The sequence below is a fragment of the Mustela putorius genome, unplaced genomic scaffold (genome assembly GCF_011764305.1).
Source record: "Mustela putorius furo isolate JIRA1106 unplaced genomic scaffold, ASM1176430v1.1 tig00000421_pilon_pilon_pilon, whole genome shotgun sequence".
Lineage (NCBI taxonomy): Eukaryota > Metazoa > Chordata > Mammalia > Carnivora > Mustelidae > Mustela > Mustela putorius.
In genome coordinates this window covers 9,009,254-9,017,954 of record NW_025421375.1, presented here as the reverse complement: position 1 = coordinate 9,017,954, position 8,701 = coordinate 9,009,254, and positions in this window count along the sequence as shown.

The window sequence follows — 8,701 nt, the reverse complement described above, 5'->3', positions numbered from 1 at the left end:
TCCATGTTACCTAGAAACCTTTCCATGGAAAGAACACTCCAAGATTTAATGCATTGTTTGAAACTACATTTATACTTCTGCATTATATACACATTACATATGAAACTATATGATTAAATATTATATATAGCTATGTGTTACATATGTATTTATACCACCGAACAAATTATAATATATTGCACTTATTATATTTATACACACACATATACAACTTCACAGATTAGTGAATTCCTTGGAAGCTTTGAACTGCTAGTACTTTAGTTCAAATTCTGAAGTATGATTTTATGATAATTCCTTTAAATGACTGCCAAACATTTTTTTTTTTTTAATTCTAAAGAAAGTACAATAAAGATAAATAACTCCCAGGGCAATTATATCACTTAATGAAAATTAAAGAATTTTTTTCTAAGATTTTATTTATTTATTTGACAGACAGAGATCACAAGTAGGCAGAGAGGCAGGCAGAAAGTGGGGAGGTAGCAGTCTCCCTGCCAAGCAGAGAGGCCCATAGCAGGGCTCGATCCCAGGACCCAGAGATCATGACCTGAGCTGATGGCAGAGGCTTAACCACTGAGCCACCCAGGTGCCTCCATTTAACAAGAATTAAAGAGTTGAAGACCAATTGTTTAAAGACTGAAGTGTGGAATAATGGGAGCTTCCTTTTAACATTATTATTCATTTTAAAAATTCAAATATATCCCAGGTAGATTATAATGGCCTCCTCTTTAACCCCTAAATGCTACATGCACGCAAAGTAGAAAATTGAGCTAGTCCACAGTAAATCTCAAAGATTAGCCTAGGACTGACCATGATTTGAAATAAGTTTAAAGACAATATGAAAAACAGTAGTAAAAATACATTTGGAGTTGAGAAATGAAACTAATGGATTTAGTTTCTTTTTAATTAGGAAATCCTTCTGCTTGTTTAAAATTAAAGTTTAGGCATTAATTGTTTTATTTGCTTATTTGTTAAGTATTTATAGAACATCCATGGTGTCAAGGGCTAAGAACACAGTGGTGAAGAAAAGATGAACCACAGCTTCTTGAAACAGACCATATATTAGTCCGCTGATTGCACAATTTATCAGGGAGTTGAAATGATGATGTATATTAGGAAGCTGAAGTGGGGCTGAATATTAAATCAGACGTAAAGTATAGGATCTCAAGAGATCTTTTCTTCTAAAGAAATATTTAAAGCTTCTAAACCCTATTCACCTAAAGCCCCCTGCCAGGGGGTGAAATCCGTTTTTCTTTGTGGCCTAGATGAAAACTGATTGTATAATTAGTCACTGACATGCCTTGAAATTCTGTACTAAACATTTCCCCAATGATATCCCACAGGAATGACAGCAAAGCCAGATATTTGCCAGCCTCCAGATGGTGTGTTTCTAATACCACCCTCCCCTCACCCCCCACCAATGTTAGGGTCCAAATTATTTGTCTAGTGATAAATGGTCAAATGTCCACTGGTCATGCTGAACCAACAAACACATTTCTGTGGTAGATGCTGGATAATAGGACAAGGAAAAGGGAGAAAGGCTAAGGAAAAGATAAGAAAATCAGTGGCCCATTTTTAGATCCCTACTATGGGCCAGAAGGATTGCAGGTTTATATCGAATCCTCCCAAGAACTCTACAGCACAGATATTATCCTAATTTAGAGATGACAAAATTGAGGTCAAGAAACACAGAAGGATTCATTCAGGGACACTTAGCAAATCCACAGTAGATCTGTGATTCAAATTCAGCCTCTTTCAAACTCCAGAGCTAGGACTGCTTTAAAACATTTCAGTGCTAACAGCAGAGTGTCTTCACAGGGAGGAAACAGAGTAACAGGAGAAGGTGTGGATATATTGTAATTACCCTACAAACACACGAATGAAGGATGCTAGCAAACACAATTTATGACTTTATAACTGCCTAATTTGATTTATTGCCATTTTAACTTTTTTTGCTTTTTTAACCCTCCTCTATCCCAGTCCTGCCAAGAACCATTTCACCATCTGCCCTACGCAGATGGGTCATTGAGGATAGGTAGAGTTTGGGGTCTCAATTCTTCATTCTGTCATGGCAGATTTGTATCATTCCCCCCTTGCCTTGCTCCCATAGGAATAAAGTGTATTTTTCCAGCTCTTCAACTTTGGGCTTGGACATGTATGTACCCCGTTTCAGTGATGGAACGATGGTGACAAAAGCAGACACCAGAAACACACCTGAATGGTTGTGGTTGTCCTTTGGTGCTCCAGAGTTCCACCTCGAGAAGATCACGCCTCACCTGGATAGCTGTTTCTCTGCCCGCCCAGCCCCTGAACAAAGACACTTAGGACAGACTTGAACCTTCCTGGCAGCCAGGAGCCAAGGCCAGCCTGCCCACAGCCTGAAATTAGCCTGGGGGAACCAGCCCCTATCTTGTAAAGATCCCCACGGGTAAGTTGAATAAATGTTTATAGCTGTAAGCCACTGAGTTTAGGGATCATTTGTTATGCAGCAATCTCGTGGCTCTAGGTGACTAACAGAGCCATAAGGAGCACATAAAATTCTGGAGGGAGAAGAAAGATACTTTTCCTGATTTTAATTCTTTCTGAATCAACAAGACAGAAAGCCAGAAAGGAAGGACCATGAGTAGGGGGACTTGAACACATGGTCCGAGCACATGGGAGAACAGCTCCTGCATGTTTATTTGCATGAGCAGGGGAGAGCTAGGTGAGGGATGAAGGGGAGCCCCACCAAGGGAGAAAGCTGGTCCCCAGCCAGACTCCTAAGCTTTGCCCTGGGAGCCAAGCGACTGTTGACTGTCAGAGGGAGAAACATGATAAGGAAAGAAGGATTAAAGCATTGTCTCAGCTCTCAGCTCTGCGGCCTTATAAATGAAATTAATAAATCGCTGAAAGTCCTTTTTATGTTACTAGGTGCCTTCATAATAGTAACCACATCTCATTTCCCTAGAGAATGATATCTTAAGCCAACTAGGGCTTAGAACTCCTTAGATATATTGGCGTAAACTTTGCTCATGAAGTAAACTATAGATTAAAGTACTGGAACAAAGCACTAAAACTGAAGGTGCTCGCGGCAATTTTAGTCTCAGTATAGATCATCGCCCGCTGAAGGATTTACCACAGAAATATATTATTCAGATTCATGCAGGTGAGGATTTACAGTAATATTTAGTAAAAACAGGCATGGGGCTTATCATGAAATAGACCATGTGATATGTCTGACATGCCTAAGGAATTCGGCACGAACACTAAAGCTTGGCTATATGGTGCCAGAGACACCAATATGAGGTGGTTTTCTTCCAGAGACACAACTGTTTGATTTATAGAGAGAAAAACAAACAAACAACCCCCCCCAAACCCCACAAAACCCACAAAAAAACAAAAACTAAGACAACCCCCAAAACAAAAAACAAATACCACTTTAGCTCCATTAAAAACATCCAGATGCTGTCCCCAGTTTTAAGCCATTTTCTGATAGTTTTAAACCATTTTCTGATGGATTTCTTTACTTGGCTAATTCCTTTTTACTGCCTTTTGTTGTTGTTGTTCTTGGACTTCGTACATGGAAAACAGCACTAGAGCTAAGAGGATACTTTTGCCACTTGAGTTATATGAAGAATTTATCCCACGATTGTGAGATGATGATTTTCCAGAAAAACACCTTTAATATGAGCCTGTCAATTTTCTAGTTCTTGAAGTCATGTGCTATGTGCTATACAACTGTCAAGCCCAGTCAGCCAATGCTTCACATCCCATTTTTGGTAGGAGTGGCAGGAAGAATAATGTCATTAAAGAAAACAAACAGAAGTTTCATTTTTTTGTCTTCTTCATAGTCCAAAAGTAAGACTATCTTACAACAAAGTATTTCTGTATTCAGGTAATTAGCACCCCTTGGTTGGGACTCAAAATTTTTCATCTAAAATTCAGGGGAGTAATAGTATCTCCTTGTATTGGTTTCCTATTGCTACTGCAACGAAGTATCACAAATTCAGTGGCTAGAAACAACTATTTTTCAGTTTTGTAGGTCAGAAGCCTGATGTGGGTCTCACTGGATTAAAATTCTTTCTGGAGATCTTGGGGAGGATCCGTTTTTTTTTTTCTTTTTTTTTTTGCTGTTAGTTTGTTTTGTTTTGTTTTGCCTTTTCCAGCTTCTAGAAGCAACCACTCTTTGGCTTGTGCCCCTCTTCCCTTCTCAAAGCCAGCAAGAACCAATGAAATATTTTTCACATTGTATCACTCTGGCACTGACTCCTCTGCCTCACTGTTCCATGTTTAAGAACTCTTGTGACTCGGGTACCTGGTTGGCTCTAGTCACTGGAGTCCACAACTCCTTTTCTTTCTTTCTTCCTTTTTTTTTTTTTTTTTAGACTTTGTCAGAGAAAAAGAGAGGGAGAGGGAGGGTACGAGCATGGAGAATGGCAGGTAGAGGAAGAAGAAGTCTTCTCACTGAGCAGGGAGCCTGATGTGGGACTGGATCCCAGGACTTCAAATTCAGTATGTGTCCCTCTAGTAATGCTGGGTTTCTTGAATATATTCCCAGCATATTGATATTGAGCAGGACAGAATTCTAATGTTTATTTTCAGTATTTTTTATTTCTTTCCCTCTTCTACAATATTCATTATACTTCTCATGGGAACTCTTGGTAGGTGGCTGTTTTCCAGTATCTTTCCTCATCAACGATTTCCATAGATGTAGAATACGTAATAAATATTTTAAAAGAATCATGTATTTTTGAAAATCTCCCATGCTGTGAGTGGACCAATATTCTGTATTCTTTTAGTAATCCTTTAAAATGGAATCTAATAATGGGATCCATTAAGATTTTGCTTGTTTCAATTATTTTTACATGAAGAATATGTCAATTCTTCATATTTCTTAAGAGACTGGATAATGTCATATAGAAAATATGCTTTACTGGGGCGCCTGGGTGCCTCATTGGGTTAAGCCTCTGCCTTCGGCTCAGGTCATGATCCCAGGATCCTTGGTTTAAGCCTTGCATTGGGGTGTCTCTGCTCAGTGGGGAGCCTGCTTCCCCTCTCTCTCTGCCTGCCTTTCTGCCTACTTGTGATCTCTCTGTCAAATAAATAAATAAAATATTAAAAAAAAAAAGAAAATATGCTTCATTGCTGTGTAACTCAAACTACTTTATATCAAAATTTTCCCAATCTGTACTTTTTAAAATTATGCTAAGTTGATCAATATTTACACACATATATTTTATAGTGTTAAAAGTGTGAACATTGGATTTCTTCCGACATATGGGGGTAGCTAGCTGGTCTGAATGAAAATCATTGTTTCACAGATAGTACTGTGGATTTAACATACAGCTAGGGATGACTTGAAAAAAAAAATTGCCTCTTAGCACTGAATGACTAAGAGATACTTATAGAACTGTTGAACAAGGCTGTGAATCAAATTACTTTTAGTCTTTGATGAAAACAGAGCTCTCTGCTTAAATTCCTGGAATCATATTTTCGAGCTCAGTAACAGCATCATTTTTCAAGCTATTATCTTGATTCTTTCTTATTCATTTCCCATCTTCCTGCCTTCTTCTCCTTCACCCTTCCCTTCCAATCAATCAGTTGGACTTTCTAAAACTCTACTGACTCCATCCATTTCTTTTTATTCACTCTGCCGCTAGCCTAATCCAAGTCACCATTAACCTTTCACAGCCTCTTATCTGGTTTCCTACATCCTGACTTACCCCTAATCCAGTGGCCACATTGTTCTCAGTGACATTTTTCTTCCCCTAAAATAAGAATTCCTTCAGTAGTTTCTATATTCTTTAGGGAAAAAATTTCCTAACACGGTTTCCAGTTTTCTCCCTCTCACCTTTGGGGTTCAGCCTCGCCTTGCACCTTCTACTCTCTCCCTTTGAATTCCAGGAACTCTGAATTTCTGTGGGTTCTATGTTCTCACTGTGTTTACATTTGCAGAAACAAATAAATCCTCTGAAAGTGTTTCAAACATCTTTCTACCCCTATTCCTGTTCTTAACTCCCACCCACCCCTTGAGTATGTTTTTAGGTAGCACTTCTTCGAGAAGGTCTTTTCTCGACTTCTCGACGCTAGAGTACTCTGAATATCCTCTGTCATAAAATACATCAAACTTTATCATAACTTCTTGGTTAGTTAGCTGCCTTGCTTCTATATTGCCAGCTCCATGGGAACTAGGATGGCATCTTACTGGTTGTTGTTGCTTGGTATGTTTTCAACAAATATTTATACAAAATAGTTATACAAATTATACAATTATACAAATTATACAAGTATTTATACAAAAAATTGTCTTGTCTGTTTCTTGTAAAGATTTATTTATTTATTATTTGAGAAGGAGGTGGGGAGAAGTAGAGGGAGAGGGAAAGAGAGAATCTCAAGCCAACTCTCCACTGAGTGCAGATCCCAATGTGGGGCTCTGCCCCTTGACCCCGAGATCATGACCTGAGGTCATGACTTGAACTAAAATGAAGAGGTAGACACTTAACTGACTGAGCCACCTAGGGACCCCTGTCTTGTCTGTTCTGAAACTTCTCAAAGAACACATGAAACTATTCATTATTCTACTAAGTTTAAAACCTTCAAGTTGGGAATTAAACCCTTAGGTTTAACTTGAACCCCATTTGTAGCAATTTCAGACTCTTCTGAATTCCTGTCTTCAGTGGAAAAAGAAGCTTTCTGATATCCCACTATCATTATCCATTTTAATGAGATCTAAAAGGGTTTAGAAAGTTGGGGGTATTTGTTAGGTAAGTTGGAGGATGTAGACTATTTTTCTCATTGAACAGTTAATCAGCATCTTTCAAAAATGTCATTGAGGGCGATTAGCTGGTGAAAAAGCCAAGTCATGGTAAATTAGTCCAAGATCTACATCAAGAGTGTGCCTTACAATGTTATATGTCAATTATAGCTAAACAAAGCTAGGAAGAAAAATAGTGCCTTAGTAGTAATCAAAAAATGATCCCACTTGAAATTCAACACAAATGGGAGTGCCTGGGTGGCTCAGTGGGTTAAAGCCTCTGCCTTCAGCTCAGGTCACGATCTCAGGGTCCTGGGATTGAGCCCCATATCAGGCTTTCTGGTCCACGGAGAGCCTGCTTCCTCCTCTCTCTCTCTGCCTGCCTCTCTGCCTACTTGTGATCCCTCTCTGTCAAATAAAAAAATAAAATCTTAAAAAAAAAAAAAAAAAGAAATTCAACACCAGTGGAGACTTTGAGGACAGTAGTTGAGTAAGAGCAGGGCTTATGGTTTTTGGGTCTTACATTTAAATCTTTTATTCACTTTGAGTTGATTTTTGTGCATGGTATAAGATAATGGTTCAATTTCATTTTTTGCATGTGAAGATTCAGTCTTCCCCAAACCATTCTTGTCACCTTTGTTGAAATTAGTTAATTATTTATGTGTGGGTTCTCTACTCTGTTCTGTTGGTCTATGTGTCTGTTTTTATGCCAACACAATACTGTTTGTGTTACTCTATCCTTTTAATTTTAGTTCGATATCAGGAAGTGTGATGCCTCCAATTTTGTTCTTCTTGTTCAAGATTGCTTTGAATATTTGGGGTCTTTTGTGGCTCCATATGAATTTTATTATTGTTTTTCTATTTCTGTGAAAAATGTTTTGGAGTTTTCATTGGGATTTCATTGAATCTCTAGATCATTTTGGGAAGAAGTCACCTTTCAACCCTGTTAAACATTTATCTGTGTCTTCTTCAATTATTTCATCAGTACTTTATAGTTTCCAATTTATACACCTTTCTTTCTTTGGCTACATTTATTCTTGATATTTTATTCCTTCTTTTGCCAATCTAGATGGGTTTGTTTCCTTAATGTCTCTTTTAGATAGATTGATGTTAGTATTTAGAAATGTAACTGATTTTTGGAGGTTGATTTTGTACACTGCAACTTTACTGAATTCATTTACTAGTTTTTTCTTTTTAAAGATTTTATTTATTTATTTATTTATTTGAGAAAGAGAGAGAGCATGAGAGGGGAGAATATCAGAGGGAGAAGCAGACTCCCCGTGGAGCTGGGAGCCCGATATGGGACTTGACCCCCATGACTCTGGGATCTGTGCCAAAGGGCAGTTGCTTAACCAACTGTGCCACCCAGGCATCCATCATTTATTAGATTTAACAGTTTTTTGGTTTTTTTTAAGTAGCGTCTGCAGTATTTTCAGTATGTAAGACTATGTTATGTGTAAATAGAGACGACAATTCTACTTTTTTCTTTCCAATTTGGATGTGTTTAATTTCTTTTTCTTGTTCTAAGACTTCCAGTGCTATACTGAATAGAAGTGATGGCAGCAGGCAGCCTTGTCTTATTCCTGATCTTAGAGAAAATGCTTTCAATTTTTCAGCATTGAGTATGATGTGACCTGTAGGTTTGTCATATATGGCCTTTATTAATGCTTAGATACATTACCTCTATACCCAGTTTGGTGAGAGCTTCTGTCCTGAAAGGATGTATTTGTCGAATGCTTTTGTTGTTGTATCTATTGAGATGATCATATGATTTTTATCTTTTATTCTATTAATGTGGTGCATCATATTTATTGATTTGTATATGTCAAATTATTCCTTTTTTAAAAAGATTTATTTTTTTATTTTGGGGAGGGGTAAGGGGAAGAGGAAGAGGGAGAGGGAGAGAGAGAGAATCCTAAGCAGACTTCATGCTGAGTGTGGAGCCGGACATGGGCTCAATCCCACAACCCT